Consider the following 17,823-nt stretch of genomic DNA (forward strand, 5'->3'; position numbering starts at 1 on the left):
GCATAAAAGTAGGAGAACAAAACAGCAAATCTGTGAATAAAATCAATTTCAGATTTGTAAATGAAAAAAAAAAAAAGAACACACTCTACTTATCACAATGTCCTTTATTGTATTATGCATATGGCAGCAAAGACCCCAATGACGGTTGTTTTACATATTTTTTTAAAAAATGCCTGAGCATGAAGACAAAAAGCTTACTTTTTAGCTTAAACAACAACACATTTTTACTAAAACTGTCACCAAGAACAAAATATAGCACAGAGACATACTGTAGACTGATTACCAAAAGAACATAATATCCATCTGTGTTATTGGAATATTCTTAGGCTGTTCTCATCTTATGACGTTCTGCTTAATTAAGTTTCTGAAGGATTCAGATTTGCCAAGATGTGCAGTTCAGACAGCGAGACCCCAATTTGATATCAGATCAAGTTGTGCATCGGAGAATGCTGTAAGTGTTAATACAGATCAAGGTGATCCTTCAAAGGTGCCACCTATTTCATTACTTCCTTGTGTAAATCTGCCAGATCGTCAGACAGTATGGTTGAAATCTGCTAAATTTTTTAAACCAGTCTGTACATGTATGGCCTGCTTGATTTTTGCCAGGGCACTATCTTCAATGAATTTTTTATGTTCTATGCAAGTTTTCTTAAGCATGCAAGATCGTTAATTGACTTCTGATGAAGTTGACCATAATGTGATAGGGACCGTAGACTGCGTGATGTACTGGGGCAAGGAATGATGCATATTTAATTTTTGCAAAGTGCTGCTGGTTCTGTCTATATAAAGCATAATAAATGTAGCAAATCTGATTTTATATTCCAAGACACCTGAGGCCCATGCTGAGTTCAAGGTAGTGACAATGCTTTGTATGTTGTCGTTGAAAAAAAAATGATCGACATTCACTTGACAAGTGAATAACTTGCTATTTGCCCAGTGTTTTTGACAGCAATGAATGTACTGTAGATTTCACTGACATTACAAGCATTATTATACAGTTCTGCCCTTTCCAACTGTAAAAAATTGTGTCAATTGGCTACAATCTGGATGCTTGAAATAACATACAAGTTAGGGACATTAAGACCGTCTTTATAGTAGGATCGATATAAAATAGTTTTCTTAATTCTGTGAGTTTGTTATCCCATAGGAATTGTAGTGTTGCTCTTTGCAGAGTTGCTATATCTTGCCTACTGCAACAGGCAATGTTCGAAATAATTATAAGATTTTTGGTGAAAAATTTGTCCTAACCAAGAAATTGGTAATTTAGCCTTATCAGCCAATTATTTTGCAAGCATTTGGGGGAAAATTAGCCTTACTTTGGGTGGTATAGGATTTTTATTCCTAAATATGCAAGAGTATGATGCTTCTACTGAAAGTTGTAACAATTTCATTTGATGTGAGGGTATACTAATCGGTAATGCTTCTGTTTTGGAAATATTGACCTTTGCCAGACATTTGGTGAAATTTACCCAATACCCAGAAAAGATTAGGGAGGCTTGTTAACGGTTTCATAATAGTCATACAGAGACCATGTTCGTATAATTTCAGTTTATATGATCTCTGCCCCTTTTCATAGCCTGAGATGTTAATATCATTCCTTAGCATGTGTGGGCAAATAAAAGGACATAGAGGGCATCCTTGGCATGTTCCTCTGCTGTTTTTAAAAATAGAGAAGGTTTGTTAAACATCTTTATGGAAGCTGTAGGATCATTGCATAGTACACACAAGCCTTCCACAACTGAACCTGAAATGTTATATTGGGGAAGTATGTTAAACAAATACAGGCAAGACAGGGAATCAAATGCCTTATAAATATCAATCATTAGTATTAGCAGAGGGGACTTTGATGAGTTATGATGTTAATCAGTCTATAGACAACATCGATGGTCTGTCTGCCTGGTAAAATGCCCTGTCATTTTAAGCTTAACTTGGGAGTTCAAACCTTAACATTATGCATCACAATTTTTAACTTCATTATACAATAATATGTAAATAAAATCAAAGATTGCAATCCAGATATAAACTGTGAGGGTAAAAAATGTCAACACATGAAAATCCTTGTCATGAACCAGTTACAAGTCAGGGCATGTACTCGTAGGGTTTGCTAATAACAAAAAGCCAAAAATCAAAAAGGTAAACAAATTGTAAAAATAACCAGAAACAAAGTAAAAAAATTAACAACATAATTAACTGTAACTCTAAGCCAGAGCCAATCTCTCAGAAGGATCCTTGCCTGGAAATTTAGGGGGTTTATAGAAACCAATGATCCTTGGATCTTCGGCGGGTCTGAAGTTTGACGCTTAAAGAAGTGCCCCGAGTCTTTATGGGAGAGGAAGAATCATTGCTGAATTCTGTTCGTTATCTTGCCACAGTTCCTGTGTGAGCAGGATTGGTGTGGAAGCTGTTCAACTCTGCGTCCTCAAACTCTGTGCTAGGCTCCACCCCCTGCTATGCTTCGCCCCATCTTTTGTTTTTTTAGGCAGCTGTACGTGAATCCTGGTGTATCATCATCATCATTTATTTATATAGCGCTGTCAAAATACGCAGTGTTTTTTGGTGTATCAGTAGTTTTCACCATTGAGAAAATCAAAACAGCTCAAAAGTTTTAATCTTTTAAAGAATATGATTTCATTGAAGTCACAGTTCTTTCTCCAGCATTTGGCCCTTTGTTCAAAATAAGTTTGCTGATATGTAAAAGTAAAATGTAAACAATCCACCAGCTCCAGTAGTATCCAAGACAATTAAACACTGTACTTAAAATCAAACTGTGTTTGGGGAAAGTTTAGGGGGGCTTGGAGCAGTGGCAGAGGCCATTTATTATGAGAATTGGGGGGGGGCAGCTATTTGTGTTCCTACGTAAAAGCCCAGCATTAAGGTCACTTGAGGTGACATTTGGGGTGAATATGTATTTGCTGCCTCAGATATTCTTGGAAACATGGCTGAATGACTAATACACTGATTGATTCCTATATCTGTATCCATTTCATGAGCAAAGGGGTGCCATTACCAGAGACAGCGGCTTCAAAGGGTCTTGAACCGAAAGAATTTGACAACAACTGCCTTATCTGGTCATGGTTTCCCACCCTCCCATCTGCACTGATTAAACCCCCTTTACAGTCAATGGAATGGCGTATTTTGGATATTTTTATTAACACAGTATATGCAAACGAGATGTAGATCTGGGTTATCATTTGCCCAATTTTTTTTCTAGGTTAAAGCCTAAAATCTCAAGTCTGGGGCATCTTGTATTTTCTAGTATTTTAAAGGGTAGCCTGTCTACTTTTTGTTCTATGGATGTAGATATAGAAAATTGTTTATCGGCTCAGTCCCCAAATAAAGTTAAAGTTAACTGCTCACCCAGCGCAGAATAAGACCCAGGTGTAGAAACCCTGGGTCTATCGTTGGAGGGATGCCTATGACTAAGTATCTTCGGATACGAAACACGTAAGGTTTATTGTTTTAGCTGTTCCAATAAAGATCTTTTATTATATCCATTGGTCCATGGAGTGCGTGCTTCTTCGCTATCTACTATGGATGTAGAGTTACATTGTATAAAACATGTGAACCGCTCCCACTAGGGACTATTTGATGAAAGGACAGGATAATAGCTGCAAGTGCATGTAAACATGTTCATCAGCAAGAGCAGATTTTAAAGATTTTCTCCAAGATTCTCGACTGGTGCCAAATTGAGAAATTCCCCTATGACAAATTGTGGTGTTTGTAGTCACCTCAGTCTTTATATTTGGCATTGAGCAATCGGGGGTGGAGTAACAAATTCACACTTAATCAAAAGGAAGGTTGCGGTCTTTGCCCTACTAGCTGTAATTATGTAAATCATATCCCCATCACAATAAATGCCATCTGTCACAAGGTCCAGCATTTCTGCAGAGGGCCCCAGATCTTGACTGACAAAATGACAAATTGCACTGTTTGTTTGGGGTGCATTTGATGGCGGAGCATTTTAGGATCTCAAGGTCAGTGATTAAATCCTTTGATGCCTCCAGAAACCATGGGATCCTGCTCTATTTGTAAATGCATCCATCTTGTTTTAACCAAAGTGAAAACAGCAATATATTATTTTTTTTTGTTAGTTGCATACTAAAATAATTCTGTTAATAACAGATATTATAGGTAAAAAAAACATGGCAGTGGAGAATATATTTTAATCACTTCATGTGTAGAGACAGGGACTCCGGCTAATAACATGTAGTTTTTCCGTGGCTTTTCATTAATATTAATTGATGGAACCTGAGTTATGTCAATGGGAGAGCAAATTACAGGACCAACAGTGTCTTGTTTAATAAATGTTACAGATAGACTGAAGTATAAGTCAAATAGAGAATGCAGGATACCATGCATCGGTGTGTGTAAATAAAAGGCAATAGTTTAATGAATCAAATTGGTGAGTGGCATGTGGGGCTACTACTTTTATAGTTTAAATATATGTATATTTGCCCTAGCCAAAGCCATTCATTTCTTATATCTCCTGGACTGATGGTAAATTCTGTGTCAGGTTGGATAAGAGCCCAGGCTACCTTTTTACAATGAAACACCTTATCCTGTTAGTATACAAACATTTTATCTGAAAACGGTAGATGAGGATCATCATTGTCTATAAATTGGAAACATACAACAATCTGCTCTATTCATGTCTAAGAAATATCCAAGAGGTAATCCTGGCATCCCAAAAAAAACTGGTCTGGTGCCGGTGTGAGGGAATGACACCCTCCAAATTCAACGACGTTACACTTCAATAAACACGCAGGGTTTATCCTGCTTGCATAGAGTCTTGTCTGCCAGTAATTCCTTTTTTCTATTCATGTCTAAGAACATTAAAGGGCAGTTGACAGTCTCTAAATATAATTTCTATATCTGGACTTGAGATGTAAACAAGACCATGGGATATCAAATGCACAAACTCCCAAACAACCGAAACATATTGCACACATTTTCCAACACGCAATATACCCCATCCATGCTTGCATTTTTTGTGACTGGCAAGTTAGGTTAAAGAGATACTGGGGCTCATTTATCAACACTGGGCAAATTTGCCCATGGGCAGTAACCCATAGCAACCAATCAAATTGTTGCATTCATTGTTCTACTTGCAGCTGGCTTTAAAAAGCGAATCACTGATTGGTTGCTATGGGTTACTGCCCATAGGCAAATTTGCCCAGTGTTGATAAATGAGCCCCGCTGACACTAGAACTTAAACATTTTCTTTACATATATCATAATATTGCCTTTGAAATCTATTTAGCCAGTATTTGCCCAATGCTTTTACATTACCTGTCTGATGCCCCATGAGGGGGCTGCCATGTTTGTGCAGCAGTAGTCCGTTAGCATTAGAATCTCTGACAGGCTGAAATGGGACAGTCATGTTGGCAAAACAGTCAGTTAGTAACTTCAACTATCAATTACTTACAAAAACAAACCTCTCGGCAAAAAACGATCAACATGACCGATAGGTAACTTTTACCGTACATTCATATTTTAAAGAGTAGTTTTTTAGTGTCAGTATCACTTTAAGTTGCAAAAAGGACTTGAGTAGGACCCAGCCAAGGTCACAGGGTCTGCTGTATTGTAGTTACGCCATATAGTAGCTTACAGCAGCCCCTCTGGAGGTGTTCATATTGCCAGTCCTGGCCTGTTTGTACTTATTATTTACACTCAAAACACTCCTTCTACCATTATTTGTAAACGGAAGCTGTGGCATGCCTTCTCAGCCATTGTACTTCCCAGAATGTATTATATACTAGAGATACATAAAAAAAATGCTAAATCATTACTAAATGAATCAGACTTCTCTAAAACAATTTTCAGCCTCAGCTTAAACTGAAAAAACAGAAAATGAAAAACGTATTGCACACTCGATTTGGAAAAATCATAAACAATTATTAATCAAAAAAAAGAAAGGTTACAAAAAATGCATTTTTGTATTTTTTTGTAACCTTTGTTTTTTTTTTTTTGATTAATAAATTTTGTTTATGATTTTTCCAAATCAAGTGTGCAATCTGTTCTTCATTTTTGTTATATTAGCCCTGGAGACCCGCATGGGGAGCCTCTCACAGATTAGCACCTCGTATCGTAACCTTAGGGTGTGCTCCTCTCTACTTTGTTTCTCAACTTACACTGAAAACAGGAGACAAATAGGCACAATTAGGCTTGAGGTGCTGAGACACTTTGTGCCATCTCTTGTATAAATTGATGTCCACACTCATATGACTTTGTAATTACTGATCAGAGACTGAGTGAAAACCTATAGCTGGGGTCTTAGCAGCATTTTCCCTAGTTCCATTTGTAAAGCAAGAAAATGAAAAGCAACTTTCCAGTACAGGTGTGGGATCTGTTATCTGGACCCTTTATCTAGAAAGCTATGAATTACTGGAAGGCCATCTCTCATAGACTCAATTTTAATCAAATTATTATTATTAATGTATATTTAGAGCTCTAACATATTGCACAGTGTACAATTTTTTAAAAAAATATTCCCTTTTTCTCTGTAATGGCTAAACGATACTTTGTATTGGATCCCAACTAAGATATAATTAATCCTAATTGGAAGCAAAACCAGTCCAAATTGCAGAAAGATCCGCTATCCGGAAAAAACCCTAGTCTCAAGCATTCTGCATAACAGGTCCTATACCTGTGTAAATGTTCACTGGGTTTTCATTCACTGGTAATTTGCAAATGTGTCTGTTATTTGGGTCTGACGCTTCTGATAGCATCAAGTGTCCTCCAGGTCTTTTTATCAGCTGCCTTGCAGCAATAACATTTACAAATAACTGTAAAATCATTGAAAATGTGTAATTTATAAATAGTGAACAGTTTTTGAGAGAACCCATGCCCCCCACAAAGGCCCGTGTCTACGGTGGCAAGATTTTAGGGGCGGCATAACGCCCAGCCGCAATGCAATATTATTGGAAGCACCGGGGGGGGGGGGGGCGCGCTACTGTGACCTTAATCACCAGTGCTATGGGTGCTCGTGAGGAGGGGCATGCTCGTGGGGGACCCTCTGGCCTAGGGACAGCCCAAGTAGAAATCTGGGCCTGGAAGGACCCCCTTTAACTTATAGAATTTCCATGGTATTGGCAACATTTGTGAGTACAGTTTTGTGATGTAAAATCACTTAATGATTTCTTGCAGGGCTGGCAGAACGTTTACTTTTAATATTCTTTCTTAAAATTCTCCCTGCAGTGCATCAGGTGTATTCTTGCCAGATGGCAGTTCCATTTTAGCAGTCAAGCTCAGGATAGTGCCCTTATCAGTGCAAGGCCAGATTTAACATGTTTAATACATTTACTTCGGCCTTTCAACGGGCAACTTATACAAGAACATTAGTGTTCCTTTCTGCTGCTTTACACTTTCTCATTGTGGCTAAAATGCTTTATATTAAGCCTCTTAGAAAGCGGCACTTTCTAAGATGTCCTAATAATTCTAGCACCCTTTAAGTCGTACCTTGTGTCAGACAAGCTCATTATTCTGTTATCAGAAGCTGACACTACTCACGTTGTCACGACAACCATCCATGATTCAAAGCCGCTGTGAAAGGTCTGGACCCCAGGCAAATGTGCAGCCTTGAGCTCTCGGCAGATGCTGAAATGCTCAGCCAATGGCAAATCAGTTGGGAAACCATGACATCATATTCAAGCCATTCCCAACAATTAATTCTTCGTTTGCTGTCCCCTTCCTATTATTTTTTCTTGTGTCCTGGAAAAGCCAGCTGCATCCCAGTTCATAGCTATTCTGCTGTAATTCCGTGTGGTTAGATTTATTATTAAGCAACATACACACTGTATCCCAGGGCTGTATTTTTATTGAATTATTATTGGTGCAGTCGGGTCCTGTTGCCTATAGGGTGGTATAATCCAGTGGCGTAACTAGATCATAATGGGCCCCACAACAAATAATTTTTCAAGCTCCAAAAATGTCTAGAAGTTGCCCTGTTTTACCAATATTTATTGAAATTGTACATGAATTAGGGCCCTTATGGGGCCCTTATACCTCCTGGGCCCCTGTGCAGCCGCAGGGTCTGCTCTCTCTGTATTTACGCCCCTGGTATACACATATTCGTTTAAGATCTTGTAGTGGCTTTGGTTTGGTTGCACTCGCACCTTTGTGCATTATTGTTTGCGTGCAGGATCAGTGCTTATACTGACACTGGAAGTTTAGGCACAGGTGCGGCACACTGCTTTGAAGCCTCTCTTGCTCCCATATGCTGGTGTACAGAGGATTACCAGATGTCACCTTTAAACGCTGTGTAAATTAATATTTATACTGCCGGGATGCGCTGAAAACATTTTTATGTTTTTTTTCTCTCTCCATATTTAAAGGTAGGCCCTGGCGCTTTATATGCATGCTGTATACATTAAAGGAGAAACTGTGTGCATAACTTAAAATATTTTTTTAATCATTAAACATGGTGCAACACAATCCACATCAAATGGCTTCTTCGTACTTATTAATATATTAAATGGTATTGACATTTTTAGCAAAAACCTACTACAGGTATGGGATCTATTATCCAGAAAACTCCAAATTACAGGAAGGCCATCTCCATTTTAAAGGGGTTGTTCACCTTTAAACTTTTAGTATCATGTAGAACGCAGGGCCGGAATCAGGGGTAGGCAGAGTAGGCGCAAAGCTGGGTGGGTCGGCAGGCATGGGCCTTCTCTGGCTCCTACCCCTGGTCCAGTCTCCTCTCTGTTGGCTTACTTACGCATCAGTTTGCGATTACACCTTAGTGTCCACTTATGCATGCGTGCCAGCATCCATTTGCGCATGTGCACCAGCATCCATTCGCACATGCGCTGTGTGCGCATCTGTTCGCACGTGCATGCACCCAGTCAGCGCTGTTCTGAGGCAATGAATTATTTTGCTTTTTTATTCAGCAGTTCTCCAGTTTGCAATTTCAGCCATCTAGTTGTTAGGGTCTAAATTACCCATGCATTGATTTGAATAAGAGACTGGAATAGGCATAGGAAAGGTCCTGCTGCCTGAATAGAAAGATGCGTAAAAAAGGTAGCAATAACAGTGCATTTGTAGCTACATGGAGCATTTGTTTTTTAGATCGGGCCAGTGACATCCTTTTGAAAGCTGGACACCATCAGAAGTTTCAATTATTTCAAATAAATGAAAAACAATAAAAAAATGAAGGCCAATTGAACAGTTTACAGCTTAGGATTAGCCATTCTATAACATAGTAATGGTGAACTTAAAGGTGAGCCATCCCTTTAATCAAATAATTCCCAAGAATAATTTCCCCTTTCTCTGAAAAAATAAAACAGCACCCTGTGTTTGATCCAGAACTAAAATATAATTTAACCGTTTTAGACAGCATAACAATCTTATTGGGTTTATTAAATGATTTTTAGCAGACTTAAAAGTATGGAGATCCAAATTACAGAAAAATCTCTTATTTGGAAAGCCCCAGGTTCTGAGCATTTTAAATAGCAGGTCCCATACCTGCTGTAAAAAAAACCCTCCATGTAAGAAATTGGAATTGCTGGTCCATATTTGCACCAGCAAACTTTGCTTTTGTCATTAGCTAGAATAAAGGAGCAGTTGCCTATTCTTTGTAGCTCTTCTTCTGTTAAGTGTATGTTAAAGCGATACTGTCATGGGAAAAAATGTTTTTTTTTCCTCCAAAATGCATCATTTAATAGGGGATAATTAGGGATGCACCGAATCCAGGATTCGGTTCGGGATTCAGGCTTTTTCAGCAGGATGCGGATTTGGCCGAATCCTTCTGCCTGGCCGAACCGAATCCTAATTTGCATAGGTAAATTATTGGTGGGGAGGGAAACACTTGACTTTTTGTCACAAAACAAGGAAGTAAAAAATGTTTTCCCCTTCCCACCCCTAATTTGCATATGCAAATTAGGGTTCAGATTCGGTTCGGTATTCGGTCAAATCTTTCACAAAGGGTTCGGGGGTTCGGCCAAATCCAAAAAAGTGGATTCGGTGCATCCCTAACTGAAATCCATTTCTCAAAAGAGAAACCAGTTGGGAGGTTTAACCCTGGTTACCCTGCAGCTAAAACTTAGTTCCTGTATAAATGCACACTAAACTATAGGAATCCTTAATACTGTAAATCTGTATGGGACTGGCCAGATAAGGACAAACTGGAAAGGTTAAGTATACGTCAACATAAGGACAAACATGCTCCTTCCACCATGTAAAAACTGTAACACACTGAGGTGGGGCTGTTTAATATTAATCACTATATTTTAAAAGAAGTATAAGTATTGCTAATAAAACATTTATGATATATTTCCTGTTAAACAGTGTAATATTTGTGGAAAAAGGCCATCTCATTTGTGCAAAATACTTATAGATGTCAAAAAGCACTAAATAATGACCTGTAATTGGCCTGAACACTGTATGTAAAGTGGATATTTTAAATTTGATTTGGCACTGTCAGATTAATGTTTATACTAAAATGCTTGTGCAAACAAAGCCTTAAGCTATATACAAATGGGCATTTGCAATTAATCATGCGTGTAAACAACGGCACGCATATTCAAAAACCTAGAAAGAAAAACTGTTTTATAATGCCATCAGAAAGCCATTTTAACAATGTGCAGTACATATACATATATAATTCTGTGTCTCAAAACTAGCTCTAGGTATGAGTAGGGTTGCCACCTGCCTGGTATTTTATCAGCCTGACTGATAAGTTATATGTCAATGTTATTAACAGGAAAGAAAGAAAAATAGTGGAAGCTGGTATTTCAGAAAAGGTGCCAACTCTAGGAATGATTACGTGTGAAAGCCCTGAATAGCACAACTGCCTGGACTTTGCATATGGCGGGTTGAAAGACTGAAGAATGGTAGATATATTTAGGCAAGATAGCGTCATTAGGGTATAATCAGTAGGGTAACTAGGGCACCATGGACCCTGGGCCCCACCAGACTTCCCTCCACCGGCTGCTCGCTCAGGCTTACCTTTGGGCATTGGTGTGCGTGGTAAATCTCTGGAGGGTAGTACTGGGGACGGGCCCTGGTGCAGTCACACCCACTGCTCCCACGGTAGTTTCACTTCGGGCAACTTCGGAAATCGAGTGCCATCGCGCTGGCGATTTTTCATATAGCCGGCGGCAAGGTAGGGGAAGGCAGTTCGGGGAGATTGTCGCCCCGAAGAAGAGGCGATTAGTCGACAGGCAACTAAATCTCCCCGAATCTGCCCGTGTGCCCCTACCCTTAGACATTATATATTTCCTCTGTCTAGATAATACTAGTATTTTAGTGAACTTTCCCTTTAAGATCAGAGCCCCTCCCCATTTGCTTATGGACAAAATAACATCCTGTTGTACTAAGGACACAATGATCCCAGAATGCATATAAGTTTGATAATAACCTGTCAGTCATTTTACAGTGAATTAATTTGGAGGCTGGTGAGCAGCAGGGGAGATGTTTGCATTTTAGGATGCACCTGTGCAAAATGAGTATAGATCCAACAGAGCAATCAAAAGCTTTTACCTTGGTTTAAAAATAAAGTATCATTGTCTTCTTTCTGCAGCAAACACTGCTATAAATAATTTCATAGTGGAAAATATATTTTATTTTTGTGTGCTTATATTTTGTGTTCATTTATTAGTAATGATATCTACTTAATGGACCATTAACAACAGTAATTTAATTTTTCATGACCTGCGCCAAAAGATAGGCAGGGTGGAAATCAGTGGATCGTGTTTTCTTCACTGGTGTATTTATGATTACAATATCTCAGAAACAATTCAATCTAAAACGCCAGGTTCAATACCACAACATATCCCAGCACGGCATTCCAGTCTCATCATTTGCAAGGTGAACTGCTATCTGCATACCTTTCAAAAACTGAAAGAGGGACAAAAAGATTAAGCAAATTTTCCACACCCCCCCTATATACCATGTCTTTTTTTTTTTTTTTTTTTTTTTTACAAAATTTTCCATTTTATGGAAAGTTTGAACACATTTCTGGGAGTTTTATGGCAATGTTTTATGTTATAACCGCTTTACTAATGCAGGTGAACATGAATCTCACTTCTCCCAAGAGACCTGCTTATTTTAAATAGTTACAAGTTGTATCTTTGCTTATCTTGAATCATTACAAATATATCAAAGTGCAGGCACTAAGAGTTATGGGCTCTCTGCCAAGAGTCTCTTATTTAATTACATTTCAGAAACTTTGTATATTTTCTGGCATTAAATCAAAGAAAAAGACGGGACATTTCTCTAACAATCCGGGACTTCGGGCAGAGCTGTTAAAATAGGGACTGTCCCGTAAAAGACAGGATAGTTGGGAGGTATGTGATGCTTCAGTGGAAAATTCTGTTTCTTAAATCTAAAGAGGCAGTCCCTTTTCTGTTAACAAAGATCACTATCTGTCTGTAATGTCCTGTTAAATTACCCTAGCAACTAAACTTTGATTTGAATAAGAGAATGGAATATGAATAAGAGGGGGCCTGAATAAAATATGAGTAGCAATAGCAATAAATTTGTAGTCTTACGGATCATTTGTTTTTAGATGGGGTCGGTGACCGCTATTTAAAAAGCTGGAAAGTTCAAAAATATAAAAAAAGAAAAAATTAGGCAAATGAAAAAGGTTGCTTAGAATTAGCCATTCTGTAAACCTAAATCTAAAAGTTAACCTAAATTTGAATCACCCCCTAGGGTATTTTTTTAGTCATTGCGGAAATGGATATTCAGAGTGCTTCCATAAAAATGCTGTCCTAATCCATGCACTCTTACAGGTTGTATAGGAAAGGTATGAGTAGCAATTACTGTGTTTGAAAAAAGTCAAAATTAGAATCAGTGTAGGCATAGGCAATATGATAGTGGGGAGTATAGGCACAGAACTAGAATAAATGTGTTGCCTTCAGCGATGATCAATTAATTTATATTTTTACCCAGTGACTTTTGATTTCATAGTGGGCAGTGCATTTTCAGGCCTCTTGGTAACAGCTTTCCAGTGGAGGCAATGGGAACTGCATTTTAGAATGCAGAATTTAGCTACTGGTTCTGTGGGGCTGCAGTTAATTCCCCAATGAACCATGCTGTTCCCAATGTTTAGTGCATTAACAGGCTGACCTTCTCTGAATATCATAATATATATGCACTAACCTGGCTGAATAACATAATCTGCACTAACATACACAGTCTCATTTGTGAGAGAATCTTTCTCTTTCATGCAACTGAATTATTTAAAGGAATAACTGGGTTTTCAGGAAATTTTCAGAATTACTGCAGTTGTTCACACATGAGAGAAAATTGGCTTGTTAAATATGCAGTAACTTTGTATTGTATTGTGGGAGCAGGGCTATGCAAATCAACTGAATCTGTATATTTATAGGGATGGTAGAACAAGTATTCCTAATGGTGGACATAAGATTTTGTGCTACAGTTTGTTTGTTCCTTGCATTGGAATTCTCACTGGCCTGCTTACATGCATACTGGCCTGCTTTCATTCTCACAGTATGGATTCGCTGAGTATAGAACTTATAATTATAATGTGCTTCCCAATGCAAAAGGCAAGCAAAAACATTATTCACATATGGAGAAAAATGATGGTGCTTATTAACAAACACTAGGTAAATTGAGACTTGCCAAACTGAATCACAGATACAGCAGAATTAAAAAAAAAAACCAGTACATGACTTTATGCAGTTAAAAAGAGTACCTTTCTGATTGTTTCCCCCACCAGAGGCGTGGGCTGAACTCTGTATGGGGAAACCGTAGTATTCTTTTAAGTTAACCACCCTATCTAGTGCTCTGCCCTCACACCAGGAGGGAGGGCCCGGTGCGGGTGACTATGTTGCGGCACATATATCCCCCAATCCTGAGTCACATACATGCAGATAGTGATTGAGCAGGGGCATTCACATATTATTCCCATGCATGTTCCCCAACATGGCCACCTGCACCAGGAGTTTCTTCTTGGTGTGGTGGCAGGGGGTCCCTTTGTTCTAAGAATATATTTTTCACCTTGGATTTGTCCCTAATTTTTTTTTAAACTGGCTAACCTATCCATGATCTTACCAACAATAGCTGCAGCTCAGTGTCTTCTCTTATTGTACACCCAGTCATTTTAAGAGGGTACTTTAACCCTTTTGGGTGCTGCTCATGTTGCTAGGCAACATGTTTTAATATAGGCTACAATGGAATGGGAAAATTTAGAATCTACAGCACATGGCATTTAAAGGGCTTGACAGCCTGCAATGTAAATTCTACTTGCTGTGGCAGGTAAGCAATTAAACACAGTTGCACTTCTATATGAGTTATGTATAGTCATAGTGGCTCATTATGTACAATTTAGTCACATATATAATTTTAAGTCATCAATTTGCCCCTGCATTTTAGGCTTCCCTGCATCGGAGTGAGTACACGCGAATTTAAAAAGAAACAGTCTGCATTTCTTTGTGCAGTTCCTTGCAGTGGAACACATAAAAGATCCAGCGCAAACAACCACATGAAGAAACGCTTGTGCATAAGAGCCCAAAAAGGCATAACAGATACTGCATTGTCTGTCAAAGTGAGGGTTTCAACACCCTTTTCATGAAAAAAATGGATGTGTTAATACTTATTTGCTATTTGAAAGTATTGTAAAAGATAAATACTAAAAAGGATACACTGTCACTATTTAGCCCTATTTTGTTGCAGTGTGATAAGAGATATTAAAAATTATTGTTTTTACCAGGCCCTTGAAATCCTACAGCTGGGCTTTTGTGTCATGTAAGAATTGCCATCTCAGACAGGAGAAGGAAAATCACTGGCTTGGACTGCTTTCCTGCAGAGCTCCATATTTTAACTGCTCCCCGGTATCCCATTCACCAATTTATGCTGGGTGAATGCACAATGTACAATAATGTCCCAAGAGGCACTTAACTGAACATGCACCCTGCCCAGGGTTGGTCCAAGGGATACCTGGGAGCAGTGAAAACATGGCAGTGCAGCTCTGGTCTGGCCTGAGTACTTGTCAGTGATGTTAGTCATTTCTGGAAGTACCTAGCAAATTGCCCATCCTTACCTTGTACATTTTAACTTTCCATTTTCTTTAACATGGTTATAACACTGAATTTGTGCTTCACTGTTTTCTTTTCATTAATTATAGTTTATAAAGACAGATCAGAGACTGAAAATGAATTCCTGGCCATAGGATCATTAAACATCTCCTGCACAGTTGGCTGGATTTAAATACTAGTGGCAATTTTGAATGATAATTTCCATGGACAGAAAGTCCAAATCAGGGACTTGTCCCTGGAAATTAGAAACAGTTGGCAACTATGTGAAAGTGTTATCTGAAGATTAGAATTTGGCACTGTTCTGTTGCAGCTCCAGGGAAATCCGTTAGTCCAAACTGGTGAGAATTGTTCTGCAAATAATAATATTATTCAGTAATGTTCTATGCAATAACATTTGAATGAAACCCCCCCCCTCCAACTTCGCTAGCGAAAGAGATAGACTCTAGCAGTACTTCGCTCCCTTATGCCTGGCGAAGTTATGATCTGGCGAATGGAAGTAACTATGCAAATTCACTAAGATGCGGATTTTACTGAACGTTACCTCTTGCGCCAGACTTGCCTTCGCCACCTCAGACCAGGCGATGTGCAATAGAGTAGATCGGACTTCCTCAAAAAATTGTTCAAAATTTTTCTCAGTCCCAAAAAACGCCGGCGACTTTTCATTTTTCAGGGTGATAGGCTGCAAAAGATCGTAAATTTTTCTGGGGTACCCGGCTTCCCCCCTGCATTTCCTAACATATGGCACATAAACTATACACTGGGCTCATGTGCAGGGCAATATAACAACTCTATTTTATTCTATTAAGGTTTCCCAGGCTTGTGTAGTGTAATGTATTGGCTGCAATATATACGACCATTGCACTTTAACTTCACGCTGTATGCAAATTAGGCAAAGCTAGCGCAACTTCGCTTGCCGCAGTAATGCTAGCACTACGTCGCCAGCGTTCGCCGCCTTGGAAGCAACCTTGGATTTTTGTGAATTAGCGTTGTCCTGGCGAATGTGAGCTAAGCCGTTGCTGATGAATTTTCTGAGGTTAGTAAATTTGAGCCTTAAGGTGAATTTGTTTTGAATCCTAGTAACGGCCATAGGGATGAGCAAAAATGCTGCGATTTACTGCACAAAACACCCTCTCTTTATGCAGAATTTGTACAAAAGGCCGTTATTTTGTTAGACTTTGTTTGTAGTGGAATCAGTTATTTGAGTGAGCTCTAATTCATCTGCTAGGAAAGGTAGCCCCCTATAAGATATATTGGATCTAAATGTCAATGAATACACCCAACTCCTGCATGGAGGCAGAATGAAGAGAAACAAATGCTGAGAGAGGGATAGTGAACATAAACTTGATTATTTCAGAAACACTACAGAATATTTAATTGATTGTATTTAGAAAGCTTCTTATTTCAGTATGCCGAAGCTTATTTTCGCGATAGTTCCCCTTTAACTCTCTAGATCTTGCACCGCATGGAACAAAATTGAACCTCTCATGTTTTTAAGTGGAGGTTCGTCTGATACACCCACTTCTGATCCAATAATATTAGCAGTGGTGGGCTAACAAAGGATGCTTGTCATGGCCTATGCTTTTAGGCTGTGTAGGAGGAATGACAGAATTACTTTCTTGAACTTTTATAAATATGAAATGTATGCATACACATGTACGCTACAGACTAAAACAGAACGTGTGTGTGTGTGGCCCTTTAAACCCACCCTGTGTAACGACTGCATGTTATGTTTTAGGCTCAGCATTTTCTTTGATTTTCTGCAAGTCCAGTGTTTGTGCTTAGTTTAATTGCACCTTCAGCCACACACAATGCAGCCTGCTTGCCAGTGTTCCTAAAAGCATCACATTTTCCTCCCTCCCTCTCCCATCTGAAGGTTTCTCTGCACTTCCTGCTTTGAAACAAAAGATTTGCCTATTCCAGCCCTCCCAGTGCTATTAGTAGTCTTATTATGGGCCGTCTGGCAGCCAATCACAGCTGAGGGAAGACAGTGACATCATGGGCTAGGGAACAGCAAGGAGGCAGCTGAAGCATCCAAGCTACTAATGTTAGTACTGGAGGTCAGAAGCTGGATAAAGGATGGCAGTTGTGCAGATGGATTAAGCTGGGGCTTCCCTTTCATTAGGAAAAGCACACGGCGGAAGGGGAAGAGCTGATGCAGCATGCCAGGGTGGATGCCAGGTAATGCCATATTTTGTATGGTACAATATCACACTGCAGATGCAACCCATGCTGCCTTTCGTTCAGCTGTGCTAGGACTGGCCTGCCCTGAGCTCTCCCAGTCCTGGTGCAGCTTGTGAAATTGGAAATGGGCATTTATTCTTTGTTATGCTGCCAGCTGTTTGTGTCTAAGAGCTTAGTCTGTATCAGTATAGCTGTTGTGGAGCTTGTCATAAATGCACTGAATACCAGTATAGATTATGATTCCTGAGATAGGGCTGGGCTCTCTATTTTCTCTTTTACTCTCTCTCATGTAAGCAGACATAATTACACGTTTGGGAGGTGTGTTTGCTTTTGTGTTATAATGCCGTCAAACAGTGCAATGGTTTACCCTCTGTCAGACATGACATCCTTCAGCTCCTGTCCAACTACCATTCCCAGCATCCTGTCTGGAGGATGTTGTGAGTTACAGTTCGGTAACAGCTGCAAGGCCACGTACTGGACAGCCTCGCATTCATACAGCTGGTGGACGCCGTTCACTGACTGTCATTCAGCCCGTGGGTTTGGCTTTGTAATGCTGATTTTGCAAATATTGGGAAAGTGGAAACCCCCTGAAAGAAAGCTTGTACTCTTTGCCATCTGCCTTGTCAATTGTCTGTGGTTC

General features: G+C 39.3%; 1 protein-coding gene across 4 annotated transcripts in view; it reads left to right on the forward strand.

The window, feature by feature from the left end:
- pak3.L (p21 protein (Cdc42/Rac)-activated kinase 3 L homeolog) overlaps nucleotides 1–17,823 on the forward strand; it is a 111,733-nt gene that overhangs the window by 35,347 nt on the left and 58,563 nt on the right. The window contains exon 1 of one of the 4 annotated variants that reach the window (XM_041571887.1): nucleotides 16,992–17,180. The exons of 1 other annotated variant lie outside the window; for it this stretch is intronic. The gene's annotated coding sequence lies outside the window, so the exon portion shown is untranslated. 4 annotated transcript variants of the gene reach the window in all.

Source organism: Xenopus laevis, chromosome 8L (genome assembly GCF_017654675.1).
Source record: "Xenopus laevis strain J_2021 chromosome 8L, Xenopus_laevis_v10.1, whole genome shotgun sequence".
NCBI lineage: Eukaryota > Metazoa > Chordata > Amphibia > Anura > Pipidae > Xenopus > Xenopus laevis.